Source organism: Alligator mississippiensis, chromosome 1 (assembly GCF_030867095.1).
Source record: "Alligator mississippiensis isolate rAllMis1 chromosome 1, rAllMis1, whole genome shotgun sequence".
Lineage (NCBI taxonomy): Eukaryota > Metazoa > Chordata > Crocodylia > Alligatoridae > Alligator > Alligator mississippiensis.
Window position 1 is genome coordinate 156,677,244 of NC_081824.1, and position 18,396 is coordinate 156,695,639.

At 46.6% G+C, this 18,396-nt stretch overlaps 1 protein-coding gene across 6 annotated transcripts in view; it reads left to right on the top strand.

The window, feature by feature from the left end:
* Positions 1 to 18,396, top strand: part of CHRM3 (cholinergic receptor muscarinic 3) — a 528,683-nt gene that overhangs the window by 129,638 nt on the left and 380,649 nt on the right. The window lies entirely within an intron of this gene.

An 18,396-nucleotide genomic window follows, 5' to 3' on the forward strand; every position in this document is an offset into this window, starting at 1 on the left:
TTGGAGGTGGATCCAGTCCTCCATCCTTTGTGGGCCTTTCTTTTTAGACGCAAGAGGCCCGCTAGTTCCCTGGAGAGCCAAGGGGGCTGCTGTGCCCTTTTGCTGCCTTTCCTCAGAGATGGAATAGACTTTGCTTGTGCATCCAGGATCGCTCCCTTGATGAGCAGCCACTCATCCTGAACTCCCCTCCCTTTGGGTTGTGGTCTTTTAGGGCCTCACTGACAAGCCTCCTGAGCTTGTCAAAGTCAGCTTTCCTGAAGTCAGGGAATTCTGTATTGCTGACTGACTTGCCAGCTTTACGGTGGATGGTGAAGGTGATCAGCTCATGGTCACTGTCACCCAGCTTCCCTTCAATCGTTAGGCCACTGATTTAGGTTGTCCCCCATTGCCAGTACCAGGTCAAGCAGCACTTTACCTCTCATCAGCCCGTAGACTTCTTGCATCAGGTAGAGCTCATCCACACACGAGAGAGCTTTGCAACTGCTCAGATTTAGCTGAGCCCTCTTCCCATGAGATGTCTGAGTAGTTGAGGTCTCCCATGACAACCATGCACTGGGAGCATGCAGCCTCAGCCAATTCCCTGGTGAACTCCTGGTCAAGCTCTTGATCCTGGGTAGGAGGTCTGTAGTAGACTCCCACCTTTGTTTCCCCTGTGCCATGTTCCCCATGGATTTTAAACCAGAGGGTCTCCAGTCATCCACCCTGGGTGCCAATATTGGCTTGCAGGGGTGCATGGCTTTCCTTGACAGAGAGAGCTGCACCCCTGCCCCTTTTGTCCACTCGATCTCTCCTGTCCAGGGTATAGCTGTCTATACATGTGGACTAGCCATGGGTGGAGTCCCACCAGGTCTCCATTATCCCTATGACATCGTAATTATTTGTGTTAAGCAGGAGGACAAATTCTTCCTGTTTTTTCGCCAAGCTCCTGGCATTTGTGTACAGGCATGCAAGTGTCCCTTTGGGGGCCCTTGCCTTGCCTACAGATCATTCCAGGGCTGGGGCAAGGGGTGGGCTTCCTTAAGTGCCTTGTCCTGCTGGCTTTGCAAGGGTTGATCAGTGGGCCAGCAGTGGCGGTAGTCCCCCCATCCCCCGGCAGGCTTAGTTTCAAACCTGGTGGAGCAGGTCAGACAGTCTCTCTGGGAAGAGCCTTCTCCCCAGCAGAGTGAGGTGGAGGCTGTCCCTTCCCAGCAGCTCATTGCCTCTCTCACCAAAGAGCAGACTGTGGTCATGGAAGCCAAAGCCTTCCCGTTGACACCAGCGCCACAGTCTTTGGCTCACTACCTCGATCCTCCTCTCCCTCCTCAGCCCATAGCCTGAATCTGGTAGAATCAAGGAAAATGCCACCTGTGCCCCCAACCCCTTAAGCCCTGCTCCCAAATCCCTGTAGTGTCTCATGACCTGGCTGGAACTGCTTTGAACTGTGACATTTGTGCCCACATGGATAAGGAGCATAGGGTAGTGGTCAGTGGGCCAGAGGAGCTCAGGGATTGTCTCTGCAATGTTTCGAATTTGGGCTCCCGGGAAGCAGCAGACTAAGGGGTTGGGGTAGCAGACTGCCCCCTCAGGATGGAGTCTCCCACGACAAACACTTGACATTTTGTTTTAGGGAGAGCAGGGGTGGTAGTTACAGTTGGATTGCACAAAATCATAGAATCTCTCTCTCTCACTCACACACAAGAAGAGGGCTGGAAGGGACCTCTGGAGGTCATCTAGTCTGACCCCCTGCCTGAAGCAGGACCATCCCTGTCCAAACTATCCCATACCGAACCTTGTCTAAACTATTACTGCAACTACAAAGGCAAACCTGCCACACAACCACAAGCAGTACCCTAACCTGCTACAAGTAGAGTAGGTGGGGGAGGGCAGTGGCCAATGTCCTGCCGTTGCTGTAAGTATTGTTAAAATACACAACATGTATCTTAGAGATCCAAGGAAGAGGGCCATACCCCACTCTACAGAGAAAGGGAAATACCTCCATAGTCCTCACCAATCTGAACATGGGATATAATTTCTTTCTAACCCCAGATGTTGTCATCAGTTTGGCCCGAAGCAGAGCAGCAAGACCCTCTAGCCAGGAACCTCTAGGTTTTAGTTCCACCAGGAACATTGGCAGCCCAGTCAAAATCTCCAGCTGTGGTTGCAGCTAACCCCCAATGTTTCTGAGGAAGCAGAAACAAAAAAACAAGAACAAAAACCCTGACCAGTACAGCAACAGGAGGAGAAAATGATGCCTCTTAGCCCCACATGACAACCAACAAAGCTCAGAAGCATGAGAAATACCCATAATAGAGCATAGGCAAAGCTACTGCTAGACTATCCTTGATCCAACCTCTTGTTGAACACCTCCAATGATGGAGATTCTACAAGCTCCTCTAGGCAGCTTACTCAATTGCCTCACTGTTCTAACAGTGAAGAAGTTTTTTCCTGATACCCAGTCTAAACCTACTTGGCTGAAACTTCAAGCCACTGGTCTGTGTCCTGCTCTCTGCAGCAAGACACAAAAGGCGTGCTTCCTGTTTTTATGGTCAGCCCTTCAGATATTTAAAGACTGATATTACATCCCCTGTTCAGCACCATTCCTGCAAGCTGAATATGCCTATTTCCTTCAGCCTCTTCTCATATAGCTTGCCTTCCAAATCCCTCTACCTTCTCCATATGCTTTTTGAAATGTGTAGACCAAAACTGCACACAGTACTCTATATAATAACTAACAAGTGCCAAGTAAAGGGACACTGTCCCACCCCGCACCCCCACTTGTCTTGCACCTAATACTTCTGTTGATGCAGCCCAAATCTGCATTCACCTTTTACATAACTACATCACACTCCAGGCTTGTACTGAGGCTGTGATTTACCAAGTCTTCTAGACTATGTCCAGATGAGCATGGCCATGCATTATGTGGCACTGCAGACGTGTCTGTGGTGCCACATACCATATGTTAGCTTTTCTCCATGCTGCAAGGTAGGAAAGATCCTGGGGTCAAACCCCACACACAAACACAAAAAGCAAGTGACACACACAGTGGCAGCATACACTGTCCAAAACTGGAGCCTGGTTGGCTGGACCCATGCTCCAGCTGGTAGCCAGGCTCTGAGCAGCAGGATCATCACTGCTGCATCCCCAAGAAGCCCCCAGGACTCCAGGTAAGGCTACTGGGGTCAGCCCATTGCTGGCCCCAGCCTCTTCTACCCCACCTGGGGTAACCTGCATCACACCAGAGGGCATGTGGCATGGGTATTTTCCATACGTAGCAGTGACACAAGGTGTGCTGCTACTTCAAGTCCCCAGGAAAACAAAAATGTCCACTCTCACATGGATACAGCCCTAGATCCCTCTCTGCAGCACTGCTATCCAGTAAATTGTCACCCACTTTGTATGTGTTTTTGATTATTCTTCCTGGCTAAGTACAGACAGTCAAAAAGCCCGAGGATGAATCAATTCAGTCTTTGTAGATTAGTCTAAGTTGCAAAGATTCAATCAATTAATCAAATAAGCAGACATTCATGTTTGATTCAGGAAATGCAGCCACATGCCTGCAGTGGCTCAAGCCAGAAGTCAGGCGGCACTACAGCATGGCTCTCTGGCACATAGGCCTTGCATTTGGATTTAGACTGCACTAGAGAGAGGATTGTGTCTCAGTCGGACAGTGGTGTTGAGAGCTCACAGTGCAGTGGTCAGGGTGTCCAGGAGGGTGCATGTTGCAGCAGGGAAAGGGGAATCACATCCAGCTGGTGGATGGGAGTGCACAATACAGCAGTGGGGCAGGGTGGGTGGGTAGTGCAGCTGTGGAGGAGGGCACATAGTGCAGTAGTAGGGTGGCTGCAGAGAACAGTGGGAAGGGAGAGTCTGTGCTGTGCGCAGTCCAGAAATCCATAGACTGGCTCCCCTGCTGCCGCCTGTGTGTTGTGTTATGTGGCCCCTGGGTACCTCGTTAGACTCCACCCCCTGATTGCAGCAACTGAGCCAGTTGTTTATCCATCTTAGTGTAGTTCTGTCTAGCCCACACTTTACCAGTTTGTTTCTGAGAAGGTCACGTGAGACTTTGTCAAAAGGCTTGCTGAAGTCCAGATAACTGGTTTCATGAATATAGTGCATCCTGTTGGAGAAGGAGATCAGGTTAGTTTGACACAATTTATATCCTTAATGCACTGCAAGGATCATCAAGATATTGGTGATTGCATCCTGAAGCACAGACCTTTCTGCTATTTTCCTTTGAAACATCTCACAATATGACTCATTACATTGCTTTTGTGAAAATTGTATAGCTGTTTCACGGGTATGAATAAGAGAGAGGAATCTCTTCCAAAATTGTATCAAAAGCTTTTTACTAAGATTTTTAGGCTACTTGTCTTCAATTGAAATTCACTTCTGGAATATTTTAGAAAGAATGTTTCAGAGCACTTTCATTTTTCTTGTGAAATCTTTTTTAACACATGGATTACGTGAAGCATTTACCTCGTGGGGCCCTGTGGAAAGGTTCAATTCTGGAAATGGCCTAAGTTGACTTGCTTTTTAAGTTGTTTTGTTCTCTTCTTTGCTCTCTTGTTTTATAAGTTATTGTTCTCTTGTTATAGGAGCGTCTTTGTTGGGAAGAGTGGCTTATAAGTAGAATAAACAAATGAACTCAACTAGCAACCACCCTAAGGCATAACCCTAATGTAGTGGGGGGGAAGGAAAGGGAAGCTGACCGGTGTTGTGTCCCATGCAGCTGCACAGCTTGCATAGCTATAACACTGTTCTGGGCCACGTAATAGTTTTAGATTCAGTCCTACAGATAATGTACTGTGATATTCATATACTCCTGTCCCCACATGGGGCACATCCATACAAATGCACATGTGCATCTTGCAGTGTCTCAAAACCCCTTGAGATGCTGCAAGAGGCACATGCAAGAACGAGAAAATGTTCATGCAGGGGACAAAATTAGGGGTAAAAAAAAAAAAATAACTGAGCAGGAAAAAAGCGGGGCAAGGCATGGTCCCGGACCATGCCTTGAGGCAACCGGAGGCTCGGTCTTCCGCAGAAATGCACTGGTAGCCTGCCAGAGCATCTCTATGGCTGGCTCTTTCCCCGGTGCTGAAGCACACTGCCTGCAGCGACCAGGACCTGGGCTCCGTGCCAGGTAAGTAGGGAGTGCAGGGAGTTGGAGGATCAGGGGGGACTACTGAGGGTGCAGAGGACCATAGGGGGTAGCTCAGGAGGGGTGGATCTGCTGGCTGCATGGCTTTTGCCCCACCTGCTCACCTCGCAGCCAGATGCAGCCCCCTGCTCACCTCCCTGCTTGGCTGCAGGCTCCCTGCTCTGGCTGCTGGCTGCAGCCTCCTCGCTCACCCCCTGCCTGCCTCCAACATCCTCGCAGCTTACCAGCAGAGCAACAGCAGCCGCACACTTGGCCTTGTGGCATAGCCCCGCTGCATGGCAGGGGGAAGTCCAGCTCAGCCCTAGCTGCCTGGTATTCATGTGGTCTCTGCCACAGCACACTGCTGCAGTCTGGCTTGATGCAGCATGGTGCAGAGTAGGACCGTGTGCTTTTGGGCAGCTCCGGCTGTCACCCAGGGCAGTGCACTGCTTGCAGGGACTGCTGGCTGCACTGGCCTGGGTTCTGTACGCATGAACCCTGTGCCATCCAGCCAGGCTGCTTCTGTGCACACAGTACCCAGGCTGGTGTGGCAGCTGCCTGAAAGCACACGGTTCCACGCCGCACTGTACTGAGCTGGGCCACAACAGCATGCTGTGGCAGAGGCTGTGTGAATACCTTATGGCTGGGGTCAAGCCATGGTGGCTCCTGCTGTGCAGGGGGCCTGTGCCACAAGGGCAAGAATGTGGCTGCTGTTGCTGGTAAGCTGTGGGGTGGACGGGTTGGAGCCAAGAGGGGGCTGAGCAAGGAGGCTGCAGCTGGGCAAGGGGTGAGTGAGGTGGCTGCAGCTGGGCAGGGAGCACATGGGCGGGGCCTCAGCTGGGCGGAGAGCATACAGGGGGGCCGCAGCCAGGCAAGGGCCGAACGGGGGGTTGGAGCTCAGTGCGGAGGCGGCAGCCAAGCAGGGGGGTGAGCAGGGGGGCTGTAGCTGAGCAGGGAGGTGAGCTGGCTGGGGGGGAGGACTGGAGCCATGTGGGAGGGCGGCCGGTGGACCCACCCCTCCTGAGCTGCCCCACCATGGTCCCCTACACTCTCAATGGTCTTCCTCCCCTCCCCCCACACTCCTCCAGCTACCCTCCACCCCCTACTTCCTGGCATGGAGCCCTGGAGATTTTGTAGGTTTTAAATAGAGAACACCAGAGTTCCTGCTAGGGAGGCAAGTGGCAGGAGCCAGGCAGAAGAGCCTGCTCAGTGCTTGCACCTGGGATCCAGCTGGAGGTGGCTGACCTCCTGGCCACTTGGGGCAGGAGGACATGCTTTGACAGTTCAAAGCAGACCCCTACATGGGAACATCTTCCAGGTGATAGCTGCCCAGATGGCTGGGCAGGGGCACACATGGCATTAGTGCTGCACAAAGGTAACTGTGAAGCCACAGCCCACTGGCAGTTGGCCCAGAGGAACAGGTGCTTCTACTGACTGTGCAGTCTCCATCTGGGTCTGACAGGCATGCATCCTTGGGGCCACATGCTGTTGCAGGTATGCAGCAGGTCACAGCCAGGCAGCAGCCCCCACTGCCAGACTGCTGTGGTGGGTAAATGGTGCAGGGAACTCTCAGCGCTGCTTCAGCAGTCCAGCTGGCGGAAGGGGTAGTGTCCCCAGATACCTATTGGCCAGTTCCCAGAAGCTCCCGAAAGCAAGTAGCCCTGAACCACTTGCTAGGGCAGCTTTTTATACTGCTGGGGTCAGCACAGGTGCTAGTCCTGGGCTCTAGCTCCCCCTGGATGCAGATCCAGGAGGAGGCAGGAAGGGTTATTTTGCCCCAAGTGGCACAATTTACCCCACACCAAAGTGCATATCGAGGCACATGTGCTGAGGCAAAAGGCCCTGGCTCACATTTGCACCGCTTGTATTTGAGCTGCTGCAAGCACACATGCTTGCATGTGTGGATATGCCTACGTAGTGCAAATATCAGCAGACTTTACAAGAAAAGCAAATTTATTTGTGAAAATGATTTATAACTGTGGTAAGAAAGTTGCACATTCAGGCTGTTCCTCCATCCATGATGTCACCTGCTCAGTGTATAAAACTCACTTGAAACACAAAACAATGTGAATGAGCTAGTGGAAGCCCTGTCAGAAAAGTCTTTTTTTCCCCCTCCCCACTCACTTACCACCCACCCACCAGAATACCCAGAGTGTGTGGCCACATTGAGCATTATGGATATTTAAGAAAAATACCAAGTAGATGATGCTATATGCTTTTTTATTCTACAGAGACTAAGCAGCTGATCTGGAATAATTGCTGCTTTCAGAACTGTTATTTGTAGCTCTTTTATTTTCCTATTTTTTTTTGAATAAACAGTAGGCTTAGTGCTATTCAAATGAAGACAAAGATAAGTTCTGGGAGAAGAAAAAGTTTTAAAACGTGCTCGTGAATGTACGAGAAACTTTTAGATTCCGCTTACCTCTGGGTGGATCCAGATGAGCATGCACATGCACTTTGCAGTGCCTCAGATACTTTTGAGGTGCCACAAAATGCACATGGCACACAAGAAAAGGTTCTCTGCACTGCATATTTGCAATGCAGTGTGAAAATGAGGATTTCCTGGTACCTAATATCTTAAAAAATGGTTGAAAAAAAAATGGGGTGATGCATGTGGCTGTAGCATGCTCTGCTTGAAACTGGAGCCTGGCAAGCCAGAGTCATGGTTTGGTTACCGGCTAGGCTCCTCACACTTGGATCACCACTACTGCAGCCCGCAAGACCCCTGGTAAGGCTGCTAGGGCCAACACCTCCAGGCCCACCCCCGACACACACACACACACACACACTCTCTCTCTCTCTCTCTCTCTCTCTCTCTCTCTCTCTCTCTCTCTCTCTCTCTCTCTCTGAGGGCAATTTGCCATGCACCCGAATACATGCTGGGGTGTTCCTTGGGGACAAGTAGAAGTGGCATAACTATGTCCTGATGCTGTATATCCCCAGGGAAACTCACATTCATGTTTGTCTGGATGTTCCCTTTGAGTATGAGAGGGAAGGTGCCTTTCATAGGAAGGCACCAAGGCATTTCATGATATCATGACTAAAGCCGCCTTACTTTTTCAGTAGATAGGTCCCAGGTTTTTCTTTTCCTGTTGGACTTTTATTTCAAGCAAAAACAAATGCTAAAAAGGAAGAAAAAGGTTCTGGAGCAAAATTCCAACCTGTGTTTAGATGAATTGGGGCTCCTGTGAATAAAAATAGTTTTAGTTCATGTAGTTAAACAACTTGAAGAATAATATTTTTTAGGAATTTTTTGATGAGTTTTTCATTAAAAATGCTGATTTCATAAAAAATGTATCCTTTGAGAAATCTCTTCCAGTGCAAAGTTTTACTAAAGTAAAAATGACTGAGACCTGTTCATCCCAGAATAACCAGTATCTTTGTGATTAGGACACTTTGGAAGTAGGCAAGTGATAGAGCAGACTATTCACTATTCTCATGTTTCTTCTTCATCCACTGCCTGTCTCCAAGTTCCCTGTCAGAGTTTGAACTTTTAAATCCACAAACACAAACCATTTCCCCCTTTAAACTTAGAAATGAATAGGAGAGCAAGGTACTTGCACACACTTTGCTAGTGAGCTTTACAAGCATTTGCTTTCAGCAGAGAAATCTGGAGGTTCAGTTCCCCTGGATTCAATTTCAGGATCCAGGAGAGCGTGTACTCTAGTGCTTGTAGACCCCTGCTCTTCCCTTTCTTCCCATTCATTCTTCATGGCTGGTCATTGTCTTTTTCTTTCCCAGTATTGTGCCTCTTCACTGCTTCCCACTAACCACTTAATCCTCCTCTCCCCTCTGTGCTGTGCCGTCCCTCTCCACAGAATTTACTATCTCTTTGCATTCTAAGTCAGGCCAGTTCTTCCTTCTCTTTGCTAGCTGAGGACCTCACTTGAGGAACATAGAGAACATGGGAGAAGCAGTTTCCTTACTTTTAGTATTGAACAGCTTTAGCAGGGATGTCAAGAAAAAATCTGTTTGGCCCCTAGATGTATCATGCTTTGTATAGATGGAGTTTCTGAGGAACGAAGCTGCCAAAATCTAACAAGACTAATTTGGCTCATGTGAAGAGAACATTTGTTTTAAAAGCTGGCAATTGAGGCATTTTTAACAGGAGTCACAAAAGTCATATTACTGAGACCAGGAAGAACCCTTTTAAAATTGGGATACTTGATTTAGGCGAGAGGGGAGCACCCCTTCCACTTACGTTCAAATTATCCACATGATCAAAAAAGCATTTGCTTAATATCATTTTAAAAGTTTCAGCTACTTCTGTAAGAATTCAGATCCCAGAATAGAACATTTAAGCCCAAATGTTAAGATTTGGCAGAAATACAAGGAAATTGTTTTATTTTCATGATGGGAAGTGTTGGGCAGCCTTAAATAGGCATCTTTAGCTGTACCATCTATAACAAAGACATGCAGAGTTATGCCTGTAGTCAAGGAAAAGTGCTCATCTGAATGCATTAGGTATTTAATTTTTGTTATAAAGTGAAGCAGAAATCCTATGCATTTCAGAGGGACTTTTACCTAATGTGTTTCATGTTGTCAATCTTATTCCATATATGGTACACTTTTGCTTGTGTTTATATTTTTTGGAAAGCTGCTCTATTTGTCACCCTAAACTTATATAACTGTGCCCCAAAGGCCAATTCTCTAATCATATTTTAATTGTTTTTCATATATAACTTATTTAAATAATTACTGCTAACAATGTTACCACATGATGGAGTACACTACATCCTGCAGTATTGGAATTCTTTATCTTATTTATTTATATCTTATTAGTAGAAAAAATATAGTCTATATCTTGTTACTTTCTGAACTAGGGCACTCCAAGGCCCAGTAACAGCCACAGCTAAGCATAGTACACAGAAGTATATTCAACTTTTCTATCAGGATGTTGGGCAAGAAAACACTAATTTTTAGAGGTGGACTGCTGATTTTCTTATTGCCTGGGGTTAAGTTATACTAGGAAGAATTGTGCCAAAAAAATGAAATATATTCTTAGAAGATTTAATGTTATCGGTCATATAAATTAATAATATAACTTGAATGTTGTGTGAATCTTTTGGAGATATGTCTTATGTTTTAATAGGTGAAAGCATCTGTTAAATTAATTCATTTAAGAGTTAAGATGCATTTATTTTCAATTGATATATATCCTGTTTTTCCTTCGCGCCAGTTTAATCATTGTACATCTTAGTTTTCCTAACAAAATTGTTATTTTCTGGAGGCATTTTGTTTCATGGAGGCAAAAAAAAATATGTTAAATCCCTTAAACATTCCCTTTTTGTTCTGTGTCCCCTTGTTTTTCATCCTACTTTCAGGATGCTACATCCAGTACTATTCTTCTGCCTCTAAAAAGGAAATAAGTTGCTGACTCCGGAGCCAATATCTCCATTGTTCTTTGGCCCATTAGAGAGAATGGTTTGAGAAATGGGCCAGCTGGCTCCTTTCCCCAAGAGACAAAAAGAGCCATTTTTCTATTTCCTGTATCCCCCTGACTTGAATTCCTAATTTTTTTCTAAAGCTATCTTCCCAATCAGACAGCCCTCTGAATTGCGAATGCACCATCAACTAGCTTAATTTTGGGTAAAGTTACCCTTAATATTTTTCTTTTACTCAGTAACTCATCTCTTATCACATAAAATAATATAAGGATTATTTAAATTCAGTTGAATGAATGAAATAAGATAATAGCGGTATGATCTGTGGCTTTCCAATTGTCTAGCTTTTTAACAAATCTCCAGAGGTGTCCATAGCACTCCCATATGAACCTATAATGTTCCTAGGCTTCACCTCCACCTGCTAGTTTTCTCATTGATGGTGATCTTTTTGGCTGACTGTGAATTGTACTTTTGTGAACCTAGCAATGCTGTTGATTACCAACTGGAAACATGACCTAAAATGAAATCACAATTCAGAATAGAACCAAATGCATTGTTTAGGGCTGTGCAAAATGGCTGTGTTTCATTTCAGTTTCAGATTGAGCCATTTCAGAGGACAGTGATTTGTTTTGGTGTTTGGGATCACTGTTCTGTTTTGATTTGCCCGAATCTGTTTCGGAGTTTCAATGCTGTTTCGGTGATTTGGCTATAGGTTACTAAAATGTCTATAACTTTGTCTTTTCTTGCCTGATTCAGATGAAAATTGCAGGAATGGTTTCCCCTGCTGAGGCCATGAGGCCTGCCAGGATTCAAGGAGATAGATGCAGCGATTTCTGTGAAACTGCACCTCGAACTGTTCAAAGCAAAACTTGTGACATATGACTCTGTGTGTGTGTGTGTGTGTGTGTGTGTGTGTGTGTGTGTGTGTGTGTGTGTTAAAGTGCAGCAGGATGAAACCAGCAGGAGTGGTAGCCTGTAATAGGGGGCCTTCCCAGTGTGGGTAAGATCTCAGCCCTCCCACCTGTTTCTGGGCCAACTGCCCGCCCCTCTTTTGTTTGCCACGCCTTGATGGAAAACTAGTTCAGATGTTTCCCAGATGGGAGTCTGCCCGTTTAGGCCCCCGATTGTCTAGGAGTGAAATCCATTCCTCAGCTCCATACTTCCCTTAATACTGCAGCCCATGCCTCACAGATGGCATCCCAGGCAGCTAAGCTCACCTGGAGCCTCATTATTCCACTGCAACCAGCAAGCTTCAGGCCTCTCAAAGATCTTACAGGTCTGGGCTTTCCCTAGCCAGGACTGTGCAAGCATGTGGTGGCTAGAGGTTATAAGGCACTTCTTACCCGCTTTTCACCAGGGAGGTATGTGGTCCTGACATTTTTGTGGGGCTGCTACACCACCGGCAGTCCCACTAGGCCTCACAACCCTGGCAGTGTGCAGTTTTAGATCATGCCCAGGACCTGGGACCTCATCCTTCCCCACAGCCCCAGGCCATACCTACAAGTTCATCCTGGCAGTGGAGCTCAGCAGAGAGATGTTCTTCTTCTGCTGGCTGGTGATACAGTGAATGCTACTTTGAGCTCTGAGAGCAGGGCATTCAATGGTTTTAAAAAAAGTTAAAAAGGAAATGGGTGTGGACAGAGTGAGGAGGGTAACACTCGCTCAGTCTGCATGTAGAGGGTGGGGAACCCCAGCAGCGGGAAGTTCAGCTTGAGGAACACCATCTGCTCCACCAAACCAGGATCCAAGGAGGTGGTAGGGTGGGATGTCACAACATCCCCAGCAATGCTGAACACCCTCTCGCTCAGAACACTGTTTGGTGGATAGGACAGGTGTTCCTGGGCAACCATGGCCAGATCCTGCCATATCTGTCTGTAGCTTGCCCAGTAGGCCAAGGGGTCACAGAGCAGCGGCTCCATGTCCCAAGCGAGATAGGTAGCCACTGAGGCCTCAGTGCTACCTGCCTAATGCTGGGGTCTGGTGCCTCTGGACCCCAATATGGAAGCCATGCCCTTGGCCCACATTGGCAACATCTGTGATGAAGAAGACTGGTTGGTGGATGGAGTGCTGGCACAGGACAGTGGTTCCCCCTCTTACACATCCCCCCCACCTCTGCCCTTCTGCCTCCCTGACTGTTCACCAGCACCTCTGTCCAGTCATTTGGGGTTTTGCTAGTGTACATTCTCCCCTTCAACCTTGGGTCACACTTGGCCACCAGCACATGAACTGTACTCGGCCACAACAGATCCAGTCATTTATTGATGCCCTCCTTCAGCCACTTCTCCAGTGCCTGCACCTCTGGTGACAGTGGCTTGCCCCAGTCAGGAACATCAATCCCCTGGAATGTCTCCATTTGTTTCTGAAGCTCCCTCACTATGGGTATCACCTGGAGAAGGAAGGCATCGCCAGTGCTGGGGGTCTCGGTGCCCTGGAAGAATGGCTTGAGGACCACCAAGATCTGGGAGATGGTATCCCACTCGGTTTTGTTAAGTGGGCCACTGACCCCAATCTCCCTGATCATGGAGGGCCTTCTGTTGCTTGACCAGCCCTTCGAGCATCAGGTATGTGGAGTTCCACCGAGCCTCCACATTCTGCATGATTTTCTGCTACAGGATGCTCAGCAGTACCTGTTTGTTCCGCAACATCTTGCTCCACTTGATGCTCTGATGGAAGTAGCCTGCTACCTTCCTGCATTTCAAAATGAGCTGGCTTGTTGTGACAGAGCCCTCGCCTGCACCCTGTCTCCCTCCAAAGCATCCCTGACAACAAGATGGAACTTGTGTGCCACAAAGCAGATATCAGCAAAATTGGCATCACGGACTGCCTTGACCATATTGGTCCCATTGTTGGTGACCATGAACCCGCGGGTGAGCTTGCCCAATGAGGCACCCCTGCACCATGTGTTTCATGGCCTCCATGATCTCCATTGCCATGCAAGATTCATCCATCACCTCTACTTGAAGGAGAGCCCTCCAACAACCTGACTGATTGCACCACTGCCCTGTGAAGGAGAGGTAGGCATGATCTTCACCTCAGCTGTTCCAGATGTTCAAGGAAAAGTGTAAGGCCACCTGCGGACCTGCCTTGCACAGCTTCTCCCTCAAGTACTTCCTGCATGCCTCATACAGGGAGGACACCACATCCTGCTGAAGGTGGTGTGTGCAGACACGTAGTATGGTGGGACCATGAGTGCCATGAGCCGCCTGAACCCTGGATGCTCAACTAAGGAGAAGGGCTGGCCATCCAGAGCAAACATCTCCCCAGTGCTCTGGGTGACCTTGCTCATCTTGGGAACGCATCCTCCTTTGTCCCTGCTTTTCCTCCACCAGTCCAGGGTGGCCTGACTGCTTCTGGGGGACAGAGACTTTAGAGCTAGAGGGGGACTTCCCTTTGGGCATGCTCCCACTAGTGCCAAGCTGAGGAGGAGCAAGGCAAGGGGGTGGTGCCTCCTGAGATGTATCAGCATCCCAGTGGTGCTGAAGTGTTTCTCATCCTTTCCCCAGCTGGTCTTACAGTGGCAATGCAGGTAGATAGCGTATGTGGGATCATCTACCACCTCAAAATGATCCCACGCTATACTCCCCCCTTTCTGCTGGGTTGCAGGTGTGGATCCTACCTTATCCTCCTCATCAGGCAGAGGCACAATGATAGGGGAAGCTGAGCCACCTGTCCTCACAACCACCTCAGCAGTGCCTGCTGGAGAAGGAGACCTGGCTCTAGGGGAACTTTGAGGGGTGTGGAGCACAAACTCAGATTTCTCCTCCTTCCCCAGAATTTCCCTGGCTATGGCACTGAGATCCTGGTTCCAGATCCTCCTGCTCCTCTGGCACTGGGAGGCTCATGCTGGGAACTGAAATTGGGGTGGAGGAGGCTGTCATACTGGTGCTTGTCATGCTGGTGGTGCTGGGGTTTATTATTATTGCCGGTGTTAGTGCAGGTAGGGCAGGTGCAGACACTGCTCCCACCTCCTTGCTGCCACTAGCAGCAGAAGCCTTATGGCTGCTAGGGAAGAGGGTCCATCTAAGTTTGGGGAGCGGGGAACTTACAGTTCTCCCTCTGGCCCCTCTCGCTCCCCTGCCAGAAGACCTGGCACCTGCCTTTCCAGCATGCTTCGAAATGTTTGCTGTGCTGGAAAATGTGTGCAGTGTGTGTAATATATCTTCTCTCTGTTTACTGTACCTTCTAAGTGTTTACCATATCTTCTTCTATCTGCTTATTTTACTATAACTTCTGTTTGTAATATATTGGGAAGGTGTATCCAGTCTTTTCCAAAAAGAGACGAGGAAGCCAGTCACTGCCTGCAGCCAGTACCTTTTATAAGCTGTTGCTTCCAAACAGCTCACAGAAGGTAGAGAGAGGCTTCACACACAGCCTTGTATGCTGTTCCTCCATCCCTCCCCCAGAGCACTGGGATTGGAAAGGACCTCAGGGACAGATCGCACTGGCCAGCTACAGATTTCAATATCGGAGCAGTCCTTTCCCCCCCCCCGCCCCTTCCCCCTCCCTCTTCTGAGTTTGTTTCCCCACAAGCCCACCTCTGAACATTCTGAAACATCCAAAATGTTTTCCATGGTTTTGTTTCAGTTTGGAGATGTTTTGGAGCCTTCCATTTCATTTTGGATTGAGTGTTTTGGGCACTGAAATGGACCGAAACACCTCCGAAATGAAACGGCTGATGAAATTTCACATAGCCCTACTGTACATCCATTTCTAGCTAGTTAACAGAGAAGGGTGTGATGTCCAGGAAACAAAATTCTCTCTCCTGTTTCTCTCAGAAAGAAGAAGCGGAGCCTATATTGCCAGCATCCATTCTACATTTCTCTTTTGGTTACATCAGACTTATGCATCAGGGATATCTTTTATAGTTTCTTTATGTTCCATTTTCTCTCATGATTTCAGTATTATTTAAAAAATAAAATAAGAATCTTCCACTCTGAAGCTGTTGCCAACAAACAACGCTACCTCCTTTTTCTTTTTACATGATCAAAAATGTGTGTGTGTATCTGTCAGAATACAGCAACATCAAAGACTGGCAATCCAATATAAGCAACTGTGTCCATGAGTGTAAGGAAAATTGCTACTGGGAAATAGTAGAAAAGCACATTGTATTTAAAATTACCTGTTACTTCTGCAAATGTGAAGGTCACAAGTTGAAAGACAAATGAACAAGTCTGAACAACTGCTAGACTGAATAACATCAGTCTGTGAGGGGTAATATAGTCAATTATTGATGGTTTATTTTACCTTATATGGTGTGATTTTTCAGCCAGTAACTTAAATTGCCTTGGAAATATCTGTTTTCCATTTGGTTCTTGCTCCCAAGGATTCCAGCTTCTTTTTAGGTTTCATAAACCCATTTTGTGTGTATAGTGGATATTTGCTGCACCAATTTGAGTGTCCTACATACCAGTGAAGAAGAGGAAGAGTGACCCTTGTGGGAAGCTTAAAAAGAGAATCTGAGCCATTCATGCACTTCTCAATCCAAGTGCACGTAGCTGATGTTGACATGCATTAACAAGAAGATGCCACGAGGAACATAATTGTTCCAACCTTATTTCTCCCAGGCAGATTCTATTACAGTCAGATATAAGGTGGTATTTTAGGCTTCTTTTTTTTTCTTCCCCAAGAAGAGCAGACACTTTCTGAATGTCCTGCAACTTTAGAGATCTCTTCCCAATACCAGTTCAGTAATGTATTGGTGATGCTCTTAGGCACATAAGGCATTGCAAGCTTCTTCTGGTTTCTTGAAGTAAGCAGGATGTCAAAACTGTATTATTCTTTGACCTTAATAAGGTTCAACCTTCAATTGTTTTCTGGTACTTTAACAAAAATGGTAATGTATCACAGTAAAAAATCTGCATGAACATTTTCCTGGTTCTTCCTCCTACCTGGTATATGTCATTGCTCGAGCTTTGTGTCAGAGTCAGAGAATACTTGTTTAGGGATTAATGATTTTAATTTGAAGTGCACTGCATAGTATTTGGGTATGCACATATGTGTGTACAGATGCACATGCGTACATACACACATGTATATTTATATTCTCATACACATACATGTGCATGCATAAATGCACACACATTTGCCTGTGTGTGTACACATAAACAGAAAGGGGGGAGAGAGTGGGGGGGGGGTTCCCCTCTGATCCCTGTGACTGGGCAAACCAGGGTTTAGTGGCCAGGGCTGGTAGGGGGAGGGGGCTTTATTCCTCTGCCTTCCCCCCCACCCCCACTTCCCAGCAACACTGCAGGTGCAGGCAGGATGCCAGCTGGGAAGCAGAGGCAGGGGCTTTGCTGCCTTAGCTCTGTGACAGCTGAGGGGCAAGGCCAGATAGGTGTTGGGCTAGAGGAGTAGAGTGTGAGCCATGTTCCAGCAGGCTACCCTGTGAAGGTGGAGGCTAGCAGGGGGGACCACAAAGCATCCTGGGATACTAGGGGACTGGGAGATGACTTGAGCCAGGAAGTGGGGGATCTGGGACAGAAGTTTGATAGACCTTATTTAACCTAGATCACTTAAGTCTTATACTATATCCATCCAGGTCTACCTTAAACCAGGTTTGGCCTTTCTGAAACCAGCCTATGTGCACTGAGGGCATTTTTACACACATTCTTGATGTAGCACCAGGCACTTTTAACTAATTAAAAGCACCTGGCACTGTGTTGGGTGCAGTTATAAAAGTGTTGCAGCGCACGTTAGAGCTGAGAAAATAGCGGGTGTTGCACTTTAAATTAAAACATATCAAATGTGTCTTAGTTCAAAGTGACCACCCACCATTTTGTCAGCACTAACACGTCTCTTTTTGTCTGAACCACTTATCGTGTTGGAGCAGACTCACTACATATGAGTAAGTGCCCTGAACGTCTTTTCTGTTACAGGTTTAAACTGGCTTCTGATCATTTATACTGGTTGATGTGTAATTTCTGTCCCTAGCCTTTGAGTTTATATCAGACTCAGGAAGCATTATGTCTGTACACATTAGCCATACTGGTCACATGGTTTCACTGCTAGTAAATACAAACTTGAGAACTATAGCTAAAAGTATGTTGTAGCAGAGTTTTAAAATACTATGTACAAACAATGCTAAAATTATATTGACTGTATGATGGTGGTTGTCTATCTGGAACTGCTGTTGGGTTTTTGTGGGAGGTTTTAAAGTTTTATATTAAGGCGTTACCAAAATATAAAAGGCCTGGAGTAAATTACTTGTCTATACTTCTCATACAATTAATTGGTGCCAAGAACCAGAGCATTTATATTTGAAGCCTGATTCAGGTTTATTTAATGCTAGTGTAACAAGTTCATTCTTTTTTACTTTCCTGCACTTGGAGCAAATATATCTGTTGTTCTTTTAAGGTATTAATAATTCGCTTTGATATAAATAATCATGTGAGATTTTATATCAATATTGCATATTGAATCTATTATTTTAAATGAAGTACCTTCCATAAGCATGTACATGATACTTAATATGTATAGAATAAACTTCATTTAAAGTAATATATTAGAAACACATTTCGTTTTATATTTCAGTCTTTTAAAAATCAACTGATTGTTATTTGAGGAAGATACTTAAATATTTTTAACTGAATAAATGGACCTCACAATATACAAATTACTGAGTAGTGCTCTCAGTAGAGAGCACTACCTTGTGAAAAGCTGCTAAATAATTCACATAGTGGGGTTTGTTTGTTTTTTCAGTTTTCACTACCTATAGCTGGCAACACCTTATCATTGCCACACTTTACCAATAATCGAAGATCCTACTTCCTTTTCATAAATATCCATGTTCACTAAGGATTCAGTGTGGCTACTTATGCCATCTTTGAATTATATCACATACTTCCCCTTCCCACTTCCTCAACTAACTAAATTCTCATAAATTGGAATCCAGTT